Source organism: Telopea speciosissima, chromosome 10, assembly GCF_018873765.1.
Source record: "Telopea speciosissima isolate NSW1024214 ecotype Mountain lineage chromosome 10, Tspe_v1, whole genome shotgun sequence".
In the NCBI taxonomy this organism is placed as follows: domain Eukaryota; kingdom Viridiplantae; phylum Streptophyta; class Magnoliopsida; order Proteales; family Proteaceae; genus Telopea; species Telopea speciosissima.
The window spans coordinates 10,868,760-10,889,893 of NC_057925.1; the positions used below are offsets into that span (position 1 = coordinate 10,868,760).

Below are 21,134 nucleotides of genomic sequence, written 5' to 3' on the forward strand. Positions count from 1 at the left end.
TCCTCCCCTGCATTTAACTTCCATAAGATTTGTTAACTCTGATGCGAACCCAATATTTTCAAAAATGACTCTGCCCTTCTAGAAAGCACCTTGCTCAAAGGATATCAGCTTGTGCAAAATGGAGGACAACCTGATTGCCATAATTTTTGGGATGATTTTATAAAAAAAAAACTTCCTAGGCAGAGAGGGCGGAATTGCCCCACCTTGTTGGCGTTCTCTACTTTTGGGATCAAACAAAGAAAGTTGCAATTCACCCCTTTGGTGACAATACCTTCCTTGAAGAAGCTTTGAAATCCATGGCAAACATCCCTACCAATAATGTCCCAGCACACCCTATAGAATGTTCCTGGGTAGCCTTCTGGTCCAGGAGCACTAGTGGGGTCCAAGTCATAAACTGCAGATCTGATTTCCTCATGCGATGGGATCTTGGTCAGCATAGCATTATCCAGATCAGACACTAGGGAGGGAATCCCAGAAAGAAGGCCTGCATCTCTAGCTGTCCTCCCACTTTTGAAGAAGTTTTCATAGTGTGCCACTAAGTGATCTCCAATCTCCACAGGGTCCTTCAAAATCGATCCATCTTCACTGACTAGTTCACGAATGTAGTTTTTGGTACGCCTCAATATGGTTGAGAGATGGAAGTATTTTGAGCATTGATCTCCAAACTTCAACCACTTCTCTCTCGCTTTTTCCCTCCAAAGTTTCTCCTGCAACTCAGTTGCTTTATTGTATTCACTTCTAGCCTGCACTTCTATTTCAAATAAATCCTCAGAGAAGCTTGTAGCTTCAATAAGGCTTTGCACTGCCCCCAGGTTAGCCTTAGTGCGGCTGATTTCATGATCAACATGGGGAAATACCCTTCTAGCTCATTCCCTCATGAGCCCTTTGAGGCATTTCTGTTTGCTATACACCACAAAAATAGGGGAACCCATGACCGGTTCAGCCCAAGAGCTTTGCACCATTCCACAAAAGTCCTCATGCTCAGCCCAGAATCGTTGCATACGAAAAGAGCTATTAGGTGGTCACGACATTGCTTCCATCTACATTGAAAAGCTTCCATCAACATTGGAAAGCAGAGCAATCAATAGCACGCTATGCGACTACCAAACCAAAAAAATAGCACGCTAGGCCACTTTTCTATTAGTCGTGCCAAAAATGATGACAAAAATCCATGATGATACCATTTGATGTATTTGATTTGAAATTCATTAATGATTTACATTCATCCATAATGAATTAATGTACAAAACTTATGACTATTGGTCACGGACATATACTTTTTATGTTAATGGTTTAAAATACATGATAGGTCATCCACTTTAGCTATATGATTGATATGTCTAAACACCTCATTTTGTCACGTGAAGAATGTTCCCGATAATGATAAAATAGATATTCTAAGGATCTCTTTATTATCATTTTTTATATTTGTTTATGGTGTAATTAAATGATTAATTAATGAAAATTATTTTCGATCCAAAAAATGAAAACTGTTTGATATTCATTAGACATAGTTTAGTAAGTATCTAGGTGTACATAATTTTCATAACATTTTCAAAAAAATGGGTCGCGTTCAAACTATAGAAAGTTAGCTTATTTAGAAAGACATTGGGGGCAAAGCTCATTTATAGTTTAACTGGTGGGTGAAGAAGGGATTCTTCCTTCACCTTGCTTCCATCTCAATTCCTTGAGACCTTCACAAAATCGTAACAGAGTATTCTTCACAAAATCGTAATAGAGCATTCTTCCCCCCCCCCCCCTTTATATATTTAAAAAAAAAAAATTCAAACTAGAGTATCCTTCGCCAACTTGTATATAGTTTAAGCCTGCACCTTCCCGTCTTTTTTAATCCGCCATATGTAAGTTCGAAATTATTAAGATACCCTTGAGAAAAATTTTTATTGAACAAAATTAATAAAACTACCCTGAAGAAACTTCGACCTTAATAAATTGGGTGTATTTTATTATAAAATATCAATTATTTGAAGATGGTACAAAAATGTTTTTATTTGACCATTATTTTTTTTTTTTTTGGTACGAATTTGAACATTATTTTATCACTACAAGAAAGCAGCTTAACAGTGGCAACAATTATCATTGTAAAACGTCCAAAAACCGTCATTATTTAAAGGGTAAAGTACATGTACCCCTTAGAATGCACCCAATATTCCTTGTGCCCCTAAGCGGTTCAATATTCCACATACCATTCATCAATATTCCACGTATCACCCCTGTTTTACACCCCAAATGTTAGATAGGTCCAATCCGTTAAATACCACCGTTAGATGTCAAAATTTTGACCATTTTACCCTTTGTTCCATTTTCTTAAATCTGAAAAGACTTAATTACCCTCACTTATTTGTTGCCCTAAACTAATTGAAAATGATCATTTTACCCTTTGTTTTATTTTTATAAATGAAAAGTCCTAATTGCCCTCATTTATGTATTACCCTAACTTAATTTGAAAAGACTATTTTACCCCTAGATATTTATTCTTAAAAACCCCAAAATATCTTCATCTTCCCCAAATCATCATCTTCTTTTATCGCTGACCTTCCAAACTGAAGATCGACTTCTTGAAGCTCTTGAAATCCAAGTTGTTCCCTATAATCCATCCAGAAAAAAAACAGTTTCAGAAAGAAAAATAATCAAAATCAGAAAATTAGATGTAAACAGGAAAGCCTCAACAAAATCCCAAAGAAGAAAAAGTTACCTTCTGGACATCTCTAGCAACTCCATAGCCATTGTAATACATCTGACCGACCAAGACCTGCATACCAGTATCCCCTGCCTTGGCTTCCTTGAGCGCGTCTTGAAACCATCTCTTCACGCAATCAGAGACCACTTCCTTCAGCGGCACACGAATCTGTCTCTCACTATTCTCCATTTTCAACTTTAATTGCTTCGATTCGACAGATTTAGCTGTTTCCGGTGAAAAGTTAATATTTTTCGATATGGGTTTTGCCTTTTTAGGATTTTTAAGCTTATCTGATGTAAGCCTCGCAAATTCTTGTAACCTCGCTGCAGAAGGGAGTGATTTTCCCATAAAACAAAGGATGGCAATATATGATCTATTCGCTTTGTTAGGAATAACAGAAGAAGGTTTATCTTTCCAAGTTCCAACAAATGAAGAAAGAGATTTACTTGACATCCATTGTCTGTTCCATTAGGAGATTTGAAATCTGCCCAAATCCTAGGAGACTGTGAATCTGCCTTAGTAGGATTTTAAAAGGAAGATCATTATACCGAACGGACAGACTTTAGAAAGAGAGAATGGGGAAGAGAGACACTGAAAAAAGGACAAACTCAAAAGTGGATTGTGGTGGTGTTTGGTGATGGTGTTAATGGTGGGTAGGTGGTGGTGGTGGTGGTGGTGGTGGGTATGGAAAAGAAGATGATGATTTGGGGAAGATGAGGTCATTTTGGGGTTTTTAGGAACAAATATTTAGGGGGTAAAATAATCTTTTCAAATTAGGTTAGGGTAATACATAAATGAGGGCAATTAGGTCTTTTCATTTATAAAAATAAAACAAAAGGTAAAATGGTCATTATCAATTTATTTAGGGCAACAAATAAGTGAGGGTAATTAAGTCTTTTTAGATTTAAGAAAATGAAGTAAAGGGTAAAATGGTCAAAATTTTGGCATCTAATGGTGGCATTTAACGGATTGGACCTATTTGGCATTTGGGGTGTAAAGCAGGGGTGATACGTGGAATATTGAGGGGTGGTACCCAAAATATTGAACCGCTTAGGGGGGTACGAGGAATATTGGGTGCATTCTAGTGGGGTATGTGTACTTTACCCTTATTTAAACCAACTACTATTTTTTAATCGTAGGAATCCCCCACGAATTGTATCGTATCTGTTTAATCCCGGTGATTCATGCATGTTTCTTATGAATCGTTATCTTCTTCTGTTACAGCACGGTGCTGTAAGGCATCGTACGGTGCTGCAGAGGCCATGTGGCACAACAGGTCCCACATGGTGCACATGGCCTCTCTAGCCACTGTACGATGCCTTACAGCACCGTGCTGTAACAGGAGAGGATAAAAATTCTGATTCTTACCGTGTTTGTCATTTTTAGTAAGATTTAAAAAATACTGTCGCGACAAAAATCTAAATAGCAGTGGCAATTAGCAATACTAAATACCATTATTTATAATTAATAATCTGGGCTATAATTACAACCACTATTAGAAAGCATTTGTTATTTCAGAAAAATTAATTTTATTATTTATCGCTCTTAATTGATAATGTATGGCCGCAGTAATTAATATAACAACGGTAAGTGATTTCCACTGCTAGGTATAGCAGATTCTTCTCCATAGCACAGATTTTTTTTATTGCTGCATGAAGGGATCATATAGCTGTGGTCAAAAACAAATACTTCCGCTCTAGGCTCCGCCTTTCTATCATCAAAGCACCATTTAATTGTAATATATGTGTTTTTTCGATTGTGTGGGTCCTACACTTATAAAGAGTTTTTAACAATCTTTTTAGTTGCATTAATATTTAAATTTCATTTTATTATATAATGAAAAATTATCCTCTCAGGTTTCTGACTGGTACAGTTCCTTAATGCTTCTAATAAGAAGGGTGGATCCTACCTAAACTGTGTGTTTAGGTAAAAAATAAAATGATTATTTCCACCCCTATAAGAAGAACCATACAAATTGAAACAGATTGGGAACATGAACGGATAAAGATCCATAGATATAACACCATTAATAAGTTTTTATTTTTAGTAAGTTAAATTACTTTCTTTTCAAGTGACACTTGGTTCGTAAAAAAATATAAGGAAGAAAGATACAAAAAATTTTCAAAAGCACAGAGTGACATCTACATTACATTTGTGCTGACGTCAGATTGAGATAATTTGTGGTTCAACCTTTGAGTTGCCCTTTGTTTGTAGGACGGTCGGCTGGCGACGCACATTGATAACGTGGCGTGTGTGACAGATTGATAAGACTGATAGCAGTGTCCTTGCGAATTTTTATCCACTCAATTATATTGTCCGTATTTAACATTAAATACATCTAATAGAAGGATGTGAATCTCAGATGGATCCCACTTTGAGCTGTGTGTTTGGGCAAAGGTTGGATAGTCATTTCTGTCTTTTTTTTATTAGATGTACTTGACGTTAAGTACTGGCAGTGTAATTGAGGGCATAAAAAACCTGTGCATGCTACACGCGTGAGAATGCATAGCCATTGAAAAAATATTAAAATTGTAGACAAATTTTGATACAAATCCAAAACAATCCTAAAGTTATCGAACCTCCCCAAGAAATAATTTCTATAAATAGGTGAACCCCTTATTTATTTTTTTGTTGGTAAACAGGTGAACCCCTTATTCAAAACCAATCTTTTGGAATCCAAGAAACCTATGTTGAACCCTTAAATAATAAAAAATTACCATATTGCCCTTGAAACACTAAAAAAATCCAAAAATTCTTAAAATGAGAAAAAATATATAAATAAATTTTATAATCCTCAAAAAAACGTTATTAGTCCTAGAAAACTCGAGGGAAGCCTTAGAAAATAAAAAATATTTAAAAATCTTAAAATATCCAATTATTGTCAAAACTCTTGATTTTGCATTGAGGGATCATTGCAACTTGGGGCCACACATCATGAGCTCAAGAACATTCTTTTGGCATATTTTTTTAGGATTTTTAATTCTAGTTGAATCTATTTTCTTTTCTATACGTGTACGAGAAATGTATACCTTTGAGGTAGTGCTTCTCTCAGTTCCTCGTTGGAAGAGAGGTTGTTGGAAGAGAGGAACAATGGTTCTCTTGGGAGTTGTCACCTAGATAAGGGTTTAAGATCCATAAATGGCTACATCTTAGGGGAAAGAATGAACTCCAATGGATAATGCTTTGGACTGCCTAAATCTCTGGGTAGGTTCAAAGTTATGGATGACAAAGGTGTTAAACATCCAATCTGCCCTACCGGAGGCTAATCTCCTTCTATTTAGATCATTCTTAAATTTATTAGTCTTATTGACTAGTCCTTTATATTAGCATGCATAGTAGATTTACTTAAATAAATTAAACCAGTCTACGTTGCAAGGTTGGAAAGCACATAAAGCATGTGAAAGCATATAAACTAATATAAACATGATACAAATGGAATATATGAAAAGAAAATTATATACATGAGAGAGATAGAATTTTGCCAAGATGCCTATATACCCTTACTAGGGATCAGGTCATATGTAATTGACGTAATGGAAGGATGGATAGGCTAGATATCGTTCTAGCACAAACGAACCTCGAATCCACAAGATAGAAGATAAGGACGAAAAATGACAGATTTTAATAGATTTCAAGATAATCCTTTACATACCCCAAAGAAACCTTAGATAATAGGTCAAGATACATTTCGAACTAATAAAAGTGGGCCAAAATTTAGAACTCACAAATTGCACCAAAATTTTGAAGCACCAGACGGTCTTGAAAACGAAGGGTTTTTCGGGTGGATACCTTTGTTGAATCAGGTTACTCTTACAATTTAAAGATCTCTACACGTCATTTCCGAAAAGATATTATAATAACGAATCGAATGAGAAATGACAAAGTTACACCATCCGGAAGTTTACGTTGGGATTTTTAGTATTTTCTGTCATATCAAATCACTTTTTGTCGGTCCAAGGAACCAAGGAACTAGGCCGATACTTTCTCTACATCAGTAATGTAGGTAGCTTGGTTGCGATCACATCAGATTCCTAACTCTTAGATGTATTTTAGGTATTTTCCTATTTTTCAAGATTTTTTAAGACTCTTTCTCGGGGTTTTTAGAACTATCTCTAGATTTTAGGGTTCTCCAAAACTTTGGGATTTTAATTTGTTAGAGGTGTGTTTTAAACTATAAACTAATGCGTTATTTATAGCCTTTAAAGAGGGGTATTTTTTTCTTGTAATTTACCAAAGGTGGCACCACCAAGGGGCTCTGGCGGCAACCCTAGGTCTCCTTGGTGGTGTCACCAAGGTTCTTGCTACATGGCAAGCCCGGTTGGCTAGAAAACTATGATTTGCTGAGTTTTGTTGGTTTATTGGCTGACTTTTAGGCGGTGATTTTGAGAGATCTCACTATCGGAATTTATGATCCATATAGCTTTAGAAATGTATTTCCATAGGATCTTTATCGTCCCAAGTACTAGGGGCGTTGCTGTTCGTATCGCGCAGCGCAATAGTGGCCATGTGCGTATGGTGAGGCCTATTGTGCAAACATGGGTGATACTGCTCTACATGATACACACAGCAGCGCCCCCAGTACTGGGGGTGATAATTTTCCGTAATATCCAATGATGTGAAGATCGATAAAATTTTTTACTAGGAACACAATCAAAACTATGCCCAAAGAAGGGGACGCAAAAATAGTAATTTTGATGAGATGATGGCAAAATAGTGTCATTTGCAACAAAGCGTAGATTCAGGCTAAATATAATAAAACAGACATATCGAAAAGGTTTCATTAGATTTAGATAAGGTTTAGGTAATCAACTCATTCTAGTAAAAAATGGTCATTTTTCACTGTACAACCTCTGAGAGCTGTGTGAGGCTCAATTTATCTAGAGGGCCCTCTAGGGTGACAAAATTCAGTATCTATACAATTTTCATTTGATTTTATTTAAACCATCGGAGTTATTGCAAAATGAACAGCAAAGGATTAGTTTCGTTCTAATTTGTGATACAAAATTTTCAAGCTTTTTTGGTTTAGTTTGGATTTATTATGGTGTTTTCATGTTGTTTCTAGGTAATTTACATCTTTTTATGACGGTTATTTTTTAAGTATATTTCATTTATTTGAACAATTTATTTTACCAATAAAAAATATCTTCTAATAGCCTAGGCCATTATACATGGTCATGCGTTGAGGAATCTATGCAGTAGTAATTTTTTGGGTTATTTTCAAATGCCCTCTTGAAAATGATCAAACTTATAATTGTCTCCTGAATTTTTATTAATTTTATATGCATCCTTGCTTTGCAAACTAAGTACCACTATAATCCCTGCCGTTAGACAGATACGTTACAACATAATGGATCCTAGTTTTTGAACTTTAATGGACCATTCTACTCCTGGATAGGATAAAATGACCATAATCCTTACCTGGAAAAAAAAATAAAAAAACTGCAACTCATCTTCCCCAAAACGTTTAAGGTTTGGAGAAAATGAGTTTTAGAAAATGAGTTTTTGAATCAGAAATCAAGAAGAAATTCAAATCTACCCCTCCTGATTTTCTCATGAAAAATTCGGGAATCTGTCCAGACATCAGTTTGGAAAATTGAATTTCTTCTTGATCAAAAGAAGAGAAAGGGAAAAGAGAGTGAGGTCTTGGAGCCTGGTTCAGTTGCAGAATTTTTTCAACTCGGTCAAGATTCGAGGTGCTAGGGTTTTGGCGAGACTTGTTTGTTGTTCCGAACGTTTCAGGTCTTCTCCGCCTTCCATCTCCAGCAAGGGGTGACCACAAGAGATCACATCTCAAGCAAGGCGAAATGGGAAAGGGTACGGGAAGCTTCGGTAAGAGAAGGAACAAAACCCATACACTCTGCAATCGTTGCAGACATCGCAGCTTTCATCTCCAGAAGAGCCGTTGTGCTGCCTGTGGATTCCCCTCTGCTCGCATTCGCAAAATATAACTGGAGTGTGAAGACTATTAGAATGAAGACTACTGGAACTGGAAGGATGAGGTATCTCCGTCATGCGGCTCGAAGGTTCAAAAGCAACTTTAGAGAAGGGAGTGAAGCACCTCCAACGAGCAAGGGTCATCAGAAATCATAGAAACAATGGCATAGGAGAAACATAATTTTGCAGTTGAAGCCTTCTGTTGATTGTATTTTCAAATGAAAATATGCACTTTTGCACAACAACAATTTCAATTAAATTGTCGATTTTGAATTAAAAAAAAAAAAAAAAAACTCGGTCAAGATTAAAAAAGCAACAGTTATTAATCCTCAAGTCTATTGAATCCAGGTGAAGGAAACTTCAGCAAATAAGTATTAATTTAACAATAGATTTCTGAAATTGATTCAGGCGGACAAAGGAGTTGCAGATCTGGTTCGCAAGTTGGTTCTCAATAATGACGAAAGCTCTGGATCTTGGACTTGGAGATTAAATTTGCAACTCAGGTTCCTACTAGATGCAAGCATTTAATCATACCAGAAAATAACATGTACAAATATGAAAAGTTCTGCAACTGAACCAGACGATGAACTCTGAAAAATTCTGATTCAAGAACTCATCTTCCCCAAACCCTAAACCATTTGGGGAAGATGAGTTGCAGGCTTTAAAGTCAGTTTGGTCATTTTATCCTATCCAGGGGCAGAATGATCCATCAAAGTTCAAAAACCGGGATCCTCATGTTATAACGTCTCTGTCTACCAGAGACCGTAGTGGTACTTAGTTTGGAAAGGAAGGATGCATATGAAATTAGTGAAAGTTTAAGAGACAACTATAAGTTTCATTATTTTCAGGAGGCATTTGGAAATAACCCTAATTTTTTTTTCCCTTCAAGTCATTCCTTTGATCGAGGTCCTTTTTTTTGTGTGGCTGTGTAGAAAAGTTCTTTTTATACCACGTTGCTTTATCTTGAATATTGATTTCAATCAATCATAAAGAGTCAATTTTAAATTCTTTTTGGCTTAAAATCTTAATGAAATGTATTTTGTATGGTAAATAAATACTCAAATTTTTTGTTTACACAGCGGTTGTATTAAACTCGTATAGTATCATTGTTGTACACATTTTACTATGCCGAATTTTCAAAAAATATAATTGTCATTCGATCCATTGAACTGACGTAAGTATCTGTACCTGTTTTACTGGCATTCCCGAACTTACCAACTAACGTTCTAATCCTAAGTTGAATATGCAACATGGTTAGGTAACTGTTTGATTTTATTTTAGAAATATTCATAATCTAATACAATATCAAAAAAAATGGAAGATCGATTTTCACTGAGTGGACAGGGTTCCTATAAACTTCTTTGGACCGTAACTTGACAAGTTTTCGATCTCATGGTCAAATTTTTCCTTGGAGTAATTTGGAATCGAATTTTTTGTGGGTTCTTAATTGACTTTAATTTAGGTGGTGACTTAATCTCTTTAGAAAACCCCCTAAGATCTTTTTAGAAGAAGGATCAAATTATTAGTAGCCACTTAAACGTCTTTAGAAGCTCCCTTTCCCTCATAGAGTGTAACAACTAATTTTGCCACCACGAAGACGCTATCGGTAATGATGGAATAATTACCATTCTACGCACATGAAATAAGAAATCTCATCTATATTGATATCCGTACACTTGCTCTCATTGACCCCCGCATTGGTGTAAGAGTTACATTATCAGGCAATGATGTGGGGTGTATTCAATACACGAGGCTCCCGTCACTGTGAGGTCTGAGGAGGATCATAATGTACACAGCTTTACCCCTAACTTTCACAGAGAGACTGTTTCTAGACTCAAACCCATGACCACTTGGTCACGATGGAACAACCTTACTTTGCATTCGAACCATGAGCACAAGCAGCGATCTCTTGCCCAAAAAAATAAATATGTTGGACCGAATCAAGTTGGATCAAAACAGTTTGAACCAACCCAGCCTAATTCGGAACCTAACACCTAGCCTACATCACCTCTACCCCACTTACCACTTACCACTTACCACTTACCACTTCACCTCGTCTTCTCTACACCACTCGTACGCCACTTGCCACCTCACCCTTTCCCATTTACACAATGATAAGCCTTCTCTTATTATATTCTTTTCCCAAAGTCTTCCCCTTCCCCCTCTCTGTTTTAGCCTTATAGACCTCCCCCTTTCTATCCATTATAACTAGACCCGGCCCTCTCCTATTCTACTGCCTTGGTTCCTTTCAGCCTCGTGCCACCGAGACCTCCTTCCCTCACTTTTGACAGTAGGCCACTTTAAAAATAGGAACTCACGCTCTCCTGCCACCCCTCTTTCACATATCACACACACCACTCACATCACTCCAGCTGACACTCTCCTGACACTCCCCACACACATTACACACCCCTGAGACACATCTCTCTCCCCATTTTATTGTCAAAACATCTTTAAGGGAAACCCTTTTCTTATACCTCACACATGCCTCTCTCTCTCTCTCTCTCTTAATCATCTCTCTTACTCTATGAATCAAGTTGTTGACTTTCCAGCCAACCACACCGCAAAATCCAGAAGATCCCAATTTTGGAGGAGGTTTCCTGACTATGTGAAAGAAGATGTTGTTGATCATGATGCTTATCGAAAATCTACATACCATTTTGGGTAGTCTATGGGAAGAACTTTGTCCTAATTATGGAGTTTCTTGGTACAGGATACTGGATATTTGTTTGTCAGTTATGGTTGGGTTGGAGTTTCTGTTGATCACCATGTCGATGGTGGATCCCCAATCTGATGTTGGGTTCTCTTATCATCCTGATGGATATGCCGAAGGTTGAGTGGGGGATTTTCAATATATTTTATCCTGTCCAAGTACGTTTGGACATTAATTCTGTACATTTTTTTTAATATACTCATTGTTTGACTTTATAACAATAAATTAATAAATAAATAAATAAAAGAACATTAATTTATGTATAATTTGAATGCCACAAAATATTATTGTAGAATGTTTTGGAAGAGATTCATTAATGAAGTGTTCTTACAAGAGATTGAAAAATATCAAACTCCAAATATTTTATTTTGGGAGTGTTTCAAATCTTTATAGGTGTTTTTAGAATATTGTACGAAGGTGTAGTGAGTAATGTGAGATGTGTAGGGGGCCAGGGCAAGGAATTCTCAATTACGGTTGTGTTGTATCAAGGATTAGCCCTAAACCCTTATTTGTTTGCGTTTATCATGGATGAATTAACAAAGAGCATCCAGGATGAGGTACTATAGTGTATGCTCTTTGCCGATGATATCATTTTGGTGGATGAGACAAAAGCAGGGTTTAACACTAAGTTAGAGTTGTGGAGATCGACTTTGGAATCAAGAGGCTTTAAGATTAGTAGATCAAAGACGTTGTATGTGATGTTAGCTTTAGTCACACTATGATGGATAATGACATGGTGAAAATTGGGGAGCGAGAGATAACGCCAAATGACTATTTCAGATATCTGGGGTCTATCATACACAAAGAAGGTGACATAGATGATGATGTTTCACAAAGAATTAAAGTAGGATGGACGAAGTGGAGAGAGGTGTCTGGAGTCTTGTGTGATTGATACATTCTTTTAAAGCTTAAAGGAAAGTTCTATAGGACTGTTGTCCGTCCAGCTATGATGTATGGAGCGGAATGTTGGGTAATTAAGAAGTGTCATACAACGAAGCTATGTGTGGCGGAGATGAGAATGTTAAGATGGATGTGCGACAAAACTACGAGGGATAAAGTGAGGAACAAACGTATTAGAGCAGATGTGGGAGTCACCCCGATCAGCGACAAGCTTTGAGAATGTCGCTTGAGGTGGTTTGGCTATGTACAACGGAGGCCTGGGGATGCTCCAGTAAGGAGAAGTAATTTGATGCCAATTGAGGGAGCCAAAAGAGCTAGGAGCAGGCCTAAAATGGCCATAGGTGAGGTTATGTAGAATGACATATATAGTCTGGGCCTTGTATCGAGTATGACCTCAAATAGAGCCTATTGGAAGGCAAGGATCGACATTATTGACACCATGTAGCTGAGATTTTTCTGAATTACTGAGCTATCCTCTTTCCTCTTACTTACATCTTTCACTTTTCACTACTTACTTTGCTTATCCAATTTCTTTTAAGTTTTTCTTATTTTCTTTTCCCTGTATGAGGGTTTCAGTTTTTCCTACTTTATTTTTGAAAAGATCCATGCAACCGACCCCATTTAGTTGGGATAAAGTTTGGTTGTTGTTGTATCTCCTTTTAATTGCCCTTCTGTCTTATTCCTAAAAGTTTTTTAAGATAAGGGTATAAAAGGGTTTTTTAAATAATTTGAAAGTTAAATATAATTATGTCATTATGAAAAAGGGTCATTACAAATTATTTGATACATTGAGGGGGTGTCAATAAGAATATCCCTTATTTTTGTTCTAATTTTGATCCTTACTCAAGCCTGAGTGAGAAGAACTATCTTATCCAAGAGAGAGAGAGAGACAGAGAGAGGAACTTGCAAATAGTTATATGAACTTAATTTATTTAAGGGCAGGATTGTTGCTTGATCATGTAGCGACACTATCGTGGGGATTAATGAGAGTGCGCGCAAGGGCATCAACACATATATGCTAATGCTATCCTAATCTAACTTCTGACCTGATATTGTTCCACTTTCAATCATATATAGAAGGAAAGGAAATGATTTTAATCCTCTCTAATTCCTAAAAGTGTGCAGTGTGGCAGTGCTAGGTGGCGATGTCGACACCTAGCAGCTCAGGCATTCAACGATCTGAACACAAGAGAAGTCAATGAATTAGGACCGTTGGATGTCCAAGCTGCTAGGTGTCAACATCTCCACCGTTCTTTTTATTTTTATTTTTAGGTTTTGTAGAATTAAGACCAGTGCAGTTCAGCCACCGTTAATTATAATTTTTTTTGCTAACCTATCTAAGAGACTGCCCAAGGTGACTTTTACTCCACTGACCTCCCCGGGCGGCTGCAAGAGTTGTAATCAATTCAAAATAGAGTGGAAAATCATCAATTCAAAATAGTGGAAAATCATCAATTTAAAATATAGTGGAAAATCATCTTAGGGTGGACCACGTTAACCTCATTCTGTTTTTCTCTTTCTTTCTCTCATCTATTATCTTATTCACTCGTTCCTTAACAGATGCTATCCTTGTGGTCATGAACCATATCCAGACTCTATAAAAGGGGAGCCAAGGAAGCTTGAAAACTCATAAGATCAACAATGGCATTTCCAGGCATTCCTCTTCACTTTGTTCTTCTTGTCTTCCTAGTCCTTTTTTTCAACTACTTCTCTCTTTCCATGAATGCATTACCATTCGATGATGCCAATGCCATCAACCGTTATGATTTCCCATGGGATTTTTATTTCGGTTCTGCATCATCTGCTTACCAAGTACTACTTCTTTTCATTTCCGGCCATTGTCATTAATAATGTTCTTATTGGATATCTACTTAATTTTCTCTTCTAATAAACATGTTTGTGTGTGTGTGTGTTTCAGTATGAAGGTGCATGGGATAAAGATGGTAGAGGCCCAAGCATCTGGGACACTTTAACACATGATCATCCAGGTCTCTCTTTCACTCAAAGAGGATAAGCAAAAGCATCTACGATTTGAAAGCCAGCAATTAAAAGAGTCTTTTCTACCACATGAAAGCTCTTCTTTACCTAAAGTTAGGGCAACCTAGTTAAGTCAAAATGCCCTATCTCACCACTTGGTTGGATCTCTTTTGTAGTAGACCATCCATGCAAAAGATTAGACCGAGTTTCCCTCCACCTACGGGTGGTAGAGGGCGGCAATGGGTATTGAGAGCTATTTTGGAACATACTAAAACCCCAGGAGGGGTTTGTGAACCCTAGGATGGTGGGTGAACAATCCTCTATGGGTAGAGGAAAACTTTGTTCCAAAATATATATATATATATTAACCATTTAGGTTTATAAAATTTTACCTTCAACCATTTTCTATAAATTTTTACCATTTAATTTTTAAACTTTGTCCTTCATGGAATTGTATGGTGGTTTATATGAACAGATGCCATAGCAGATAATTCCAATGCAGATATTACGGTGGATTTCTATCACCGCTATCCGGTATTGTAACACTGGATCTTATTTTGTTTTATTCTCACCTGACGCTTTTATGCTCTTATGCTTAAATTTTAGTTTTAAGTAAGTTATTAGCTGGTTTTGAATTTTAAACCATGAACAGTACTAGTGTGTGTATTAGACATTATATATGTATTTATGGATGGGGTGTGTCCAATGTTAACAGGAGGATGTCCTCAGGATGAAGGATATGGGGATGACAGCTTTCAGGTTCTCAATCTCGTGGTCTAGAATATTACCTTGTAAGTGAGATGATCATTTGATATTCATTCAAATAAAGATGACAAAATTATAAAAGAAGAGAAGTGCTCTTTGATTAGATCAAATCATTTCTGCGCAGAACTTCACAGTTTAGGGTTATTGGGGCGGGCGAGAGTAGTACTAGAATAGGTGACCACCACCTGGAAAGTCCTCGTGGTGGTCAGGTACAACTCAACCTTGCCCAGAAATCAGCAGAAGATGATTTTTTAAACTTTTTTTTAATATGTCTATACCAAAATACAAATATAATTTTTTTTTCTTATGTGCAAGATAATCCGATATTTACTTTGCTTTCTTTTGAAAAAATTTTAATTTTCAGATGGCACACTAAGCGGGGGAATAAACCCTAAAGGCATCAAATTCTACAGTGACCTTATTGATAACCTGAAGAACAATAGTCAGCTCTCTCTCTCTCTCTCTCTCTCTCTCTCTCTCTCTCTCTTCTCTTCTCTTCTCTTCTCTTCTCTCTGCTCTTTTCTCTTTGCATTTTTCTTATATAGTGGTTGTCCATCTTGTGCAGGTCTTGAGCCTTTCGTAACTTTATTTCACTGGGATTCTCCCTGTTTGAGTTAAAATAAAATCGCAAGCGTACGGGTCAATCGTAGCTACGCGTTGAACACGAGGAGATATACGCCACTCTATTTAACTAACTTAAAAGTAATGCAAAGTGAACCAAATTAAAGAGTTAAATTAAACTAATTAAACTAACGAAAATCAAAGCATCCTAACTCATAAGCATCTAACAAAATTAAGGAATTAAATCGGCGTCCTAACACATGAGCATCTAACCTATCAAACTAAAGCAAATTGAAAGGAATAAAAATGCAGCCACACATACTAACCACATAAAAAGAAATAAGGGAATAAAAATGCATCCATAAACCACAACCATATAAAATTAAAAGAAATAGAGGGAGAAGAAGAAGAAGATAGAGAGAGAGAGAGGAGAGGGAGAATGAGATTGAGAGTTTAGCTAGTAAATCCTGGATGTGCTTGTATGAATGCAATTGAAAAGCTTGAATACTTGCATAAACTTACCATGGCCCCCTCTTCTAAATCTTCAAGTCTTGTCATCAACTTAAGAACTTAGACTAGAAGGCTTAAAACCTAAACTAGAATTAAGAAATTACAACCCAATTGAAGACTTAAATTGAAATTAAAGCATAAACTAAACCTATTATAACCATTAAATGAAAATAAAAAAAAAGTAAACTAGAACTTAGAAAAGCCAAAAATCACAAATTAGAAGGAGAAGAAGAGAAGAAATTTCACTAAGTGAATGAGCCAAAAATTACACTAAAAACTGAATTAAAATTGAACTAGAAACTAACTAAAAACTGAACTAAAAAACTAACTTGTTACAAGCCAAAGGGCAAGGGGTATTTATAGGGGGAAGAGAGAAGAAGAGAGAAGAGGGAAGTGTACGAGAAATATTCCCTAAGAAAAGAGAATATTCTCTTCTCCTTCCTCTTTTACAATGCCTTGAATCTTAAGAAAACAAAGAAAAAAATAGAAAGAAGAAGAAGAGAAGATTGTTTACATAGACCTTCTATTTTTAGAAAAGTAAACTTCCAATTCTAACAAGTGCTTCCTTTTTTTTGTAGATATCTTCTCCAAGCAATAAAATCAAAGCATCTTTGACTTTTCAACCTTCCATAGGTGAGAGAATATCTTTCAAAATAAATCTATCCCAAGTAGAATTCCAGAAGTACCCTTGAGAAGTTGGAGGAGAGAGAGAGTAAGGGTGATGACTAGGATTCCTTCAAGAATAAATAAAATACCCATTCTGTCCTTCAAAAAACTTGGAGCATGGGGTACTTATATAGGCCTCACCATTGTGTTCCTTGCAAAAAATCACCCAAAATAGACCCAAATTTCGTCCAATTTGGAATTCGGGAGCCCAAGGTATCTCAAGTTGAAGTTGGACTGTCTAGAGCCTTCCAAATGGAATCTTTCGGGTAAAGGAAATATAACTTCTGGTTATTGCGTTAAGGCCCCTAGAATCCGAACTTTCACTTCACTTTATCCCCGGGTGACTATCAATAATTACAAATAAACCCCTATAGACCATTTTCGCGCTTCGTTACGGAAACGACCGTACCTTCTTCGTTTCAACTCGGAATCAAGTGCTGTTTGAATTGTTGCGAAGCTGACTCGATGGGCTACGTGTCCAATCCATTAACACCTCTAAACAGCTTAAAAACATTTCCTTAGCATGATATCCTTCATTTCACAAGAATTCACCTAAACCCTGAAAAGCACAAGAAAGCACCAAGTAACTCTGTTCAATGTGGTAAAATATATACTTTAAGCCCTAAGATTTCACACAGAAATGTGCTCATCAGATTCCCCCACACTTGAACGTTACTTGTCCTCAAGTAAAGAAAAAGAAAAACTAACCTAGAATGCAAAAAATCCTAACTCACTTTTGTAGGAATCACGGTTGCACTTAGCATGTGCAACAAGCCTTTGAACCCCTAGGTTACCCCTAGTGGACGAGTTGTGTCTCGTGGGTGTTTGCAGTGAATATACACCCAAAATGCAATTGTAAATGAATGCTACAAATTTTAATCATGGCATAAGTAGGACAGTGCACATAATCCCAAAAAGTGTTCAACTAAAGATCAAGGAGCCAAAGGTTCCCCCACACTTGAATTTTATCACCCCACATCAATTCAAGTAATAAGCATGCATCAAGATTAAGGGATCTCCTCATATTTTCTGAACACTACTCACCTTCAAGTAAACCACTCATAATATCAGTGGAACCAAAGACTTAGGCTTTGAGTATTTTTTACCATACTTTCTTTTTCAGGCATTAAGGCAAAAGCTTTTTTTTCTTTCTCAACAACAAACTTTTTTTCTACTTCACTACTGTTCTCTGAATGACATGGTGGAGCATACACCAGACACCCAAATACTTGGTAGCTTCGCTTTTTGCATATATCCATAAGACATTAAGACATTGATGCAAGAGTTTTTTTTTTTTCTTGAGTTTCCTTCCAAGGAATTTTGATCAAGTCACCCTGCTTTATGAGGCACAGTGCCCTGTCTAGTCCCAAGGAATTCCACTTTCTTTTTTGTTCCTTGTTTTTTTTTTTTTTCATTCACTTCCACTTTCATGCCTTGCCTTGCCACAAACAAATTGGTCTCAACTACTAGCCAAAAGATCAAAGGGTCCATAAAATACATAGAGTAATCTAGCCATCAAATGAAATAACACTCATATTTTCCAATTCAATCCCCATCACCGGATACAAACTAATTACAGTCCTTGAAAATGGATTTCTTTATTATTTCGCATGCTAGGGCACCTAATTCCCTCTCTCTCTCGCTTCACAATTAAAGAAACGTATGCACAAAACCAAACTATTGCCACAATCAAAATTCACCAATTAAGCCCAACATCCCCCCCCCCCCCCCACACTTAATTCATGCAGTGTCTTCAATGCCTGCATAAAAGAAAAAATAAGGATAAGGGAGGAGATGAAGGGGCTTACCAGATATCATCAACAAAGAGGATCATGAAGAGTCATGAGCTCTACAAAAAGTGCTAGGAGCAACAATAGAAATCTCAATCCATGGCCAGTAAATGGAGAAATAGCGTCAGAATCAGAAAACACTCGACCATGAATTTTAGTAAAGTGAAAAATAATACGGAAGTTAAGCAAAACTGAGAAATATCCAATAGAAAAATCTGTCCTCATGGGACAGTGAAAAATGAAGGCAATAAAACTCAGGCCATAAATCCTTCCCTTGTCTCCCATTTGCAATGTAGAACACCTATCATTTTTTAAAAAACCAATCAAAAACGGATCACAATAAGCATAAAAAGGATTATGAATAACCGCATTTAAATAATCATAAAAAATTGGAGGTTTACTCAAATCAATTTTAGCAATACAACTATTCGCTCTTTGCATAACTTGGTTTGCCAAATAAGGATCATGGAAATATGCTTGAAAGGCATTATGACTAACATTGTCCTCCTCAATAAAATCGTCAAACCTAGGAGGTTTGGACAAATCAACATGTGAGACAATGGAATCCTCAAAATGATAATTATCTAAGTTTTCCAAAGAGAGAGGGGGAGATCGAATTTCCTGGGTTTCTATGCAATCATAAAAATCTGATTCTAAATCAATAAAATCACTAGGCTCACTAAAATCAGAAATTTTAGGAAAAAGTTGGACTTCCCCAGGTAGCTCATCAAATCTCGTTCACTAATATCCTTAGGAGACTCAATCTCAACAAATAAATCATCATGAAAAGTAGCTTGTTGGGAATGACTCTCATTAACCTCAAACTGGGGTGGCGGACTTTCAATATCATTAAACTGGGGATGGGGCGGTTCAGGCTGACTAGGTAATGTACCCGTTTCCTCCTCTTGCACCATGGTTATCAGTTGAGAGAGTTGCTTCTCCATGGTATTTTGGCTTGTTGTGAGAAGGTCTATATATTTCTCAAGCTCATTCAGTCTGAACTCCTCACCCATGTTTTGAAACTCAAGGGGTTGGTGATATGGTTCAAGGAGAGGTGGCCCATTAAGATTTAACGGAGGATTGGGCATTGGAGGACCAAAATGACCATGATATTGGAAATTGGGTGGTCCAGCTTGGTTATTCCATTGATCCCACAAGAAATCAGGATGATGACTCCACCCCTGATTGTAAGTGCCAAAAGAATTGTATTGAAATTGAGGACTCACATTCTCATCACCATAGCTACCCCCATGAAGATTAGGGCATCCTTCCATAACATGGATTGTCTGGGGAAGTGACCAATCAAAATTTTCCGAAAGCTCATAGTTGGGTTGGGGAGCAAAATTGTATTGGGATGGTGTAAAATTGTTCTCTATCTCACTACTTTTGGCTTCCCTAACCTGTTTAAACATTTCCTCCAAAATCATGGTTGTCTTAGCATAGGTCCATCTTTCCCCCAAAGTCTTATATGGAAGTGTATCTCCCATTATTCTAAATTAACCACCTATCTCAAATTGAGGTCTCCCATAAAAAAAAAAGTTTAAAGAAAAATAAAAGACTAAAAAAAATAATACTAAAAACAAGAGGGAGCCCAAGGTAGATAGTACATCTATCCCTTAGAAATCGAAACAATGGTTCCAAAGCTGTAAGGTTGCCATATAGGTTGACAGCAAGGGAAGCCGTATAGTCTTCATGAGCCACCTACGGGCGACTCCAAATGCATTCTGATGTAGGTTGGAGGACTACTATACGTTTATGTTTCTAACGCTCTCACTATGTCGATTTCCTGTTATCAAGAGTGGTCACCTCCAAAGATAAGTCACATGCCAATCCAAACCACCCAACGAATCAAGGGGCACCAAGATTGGCTGGGTTTGGGCATATGAAGGACTTTAGATTGAGCGCACACTATTTGAAACAGATGAGAAACAAGAAGAGGTTTTCAAAAACTTTATTTTTTTTTTTTTAAAGGAAGAGGAGAAAGAGAAGAAACTAAAGCACTTCGAATTACTTAAAAATCAGAAAAATAAAGTGGTCAATAATCTCCCCGGCAACAGCGCCAAAAACTTGTTTGAGTTAAAATAAAATTGCAAGCGTACGGGTCAATCGTAGCTACGGGTCGAACACGAGGAGATATACGCCACTCTATTTAACTAACTTAAAAGTAATGCAAAGTGAACCAAATTAAAGAGTTAAATTAAACTAATTAAACTAACGAAAATCAATGCATCCTAACTCATAAACATCTAACAAAACTAAGGGATTAAATCGGCGTCCTAACACATGAGCATCTAACCTATCAAACTAAAGCGAATTGAAAGGAATAAAAATGCAGCCACACATACTAACCACATAAAAAGAAATAAGGAAATAAAAATGCATCCATAAACCACAACCATATAAAATTAAAAGAAATAGAGGGAGAAGAAGAAGAAGATAGAGAGAGAGAGAGAGGAGAGGGAGAATGAGATTGAGAGTTTAGATAGTAAAACCTGGATGTGCTTGTATGAATGTAATTGAAAAGCTTGAATACTTGCATAAACTTACCATGGCCTCCTCTTCTAAATCTTCAAAATCTTGTCATCAACTTAAGAACTTAGACTAGAAGGCTTAAAACCTA

The 21,134-nt window shown here is 36.8% G+C and overlaps 2 pseudogenes; both read left to right on the forward strand.

Annotated features, from left to right (window-relative positions):
• The first annotated feature begins 256 nt into the window (after nucleotides 1-256).
• LOC122643074 lies at nucleotides 257-8,900 on the forward strand (annotated as a pseudogene).
• Nucleotides 8,901-13,886: 4,986 nt separating this feature from the next.
• Nucleotides 13,887-21,134, forward strand: part of LOC122643217 — a 51,959-nt pseudogene continuing 44,711 nt past the window's right edge.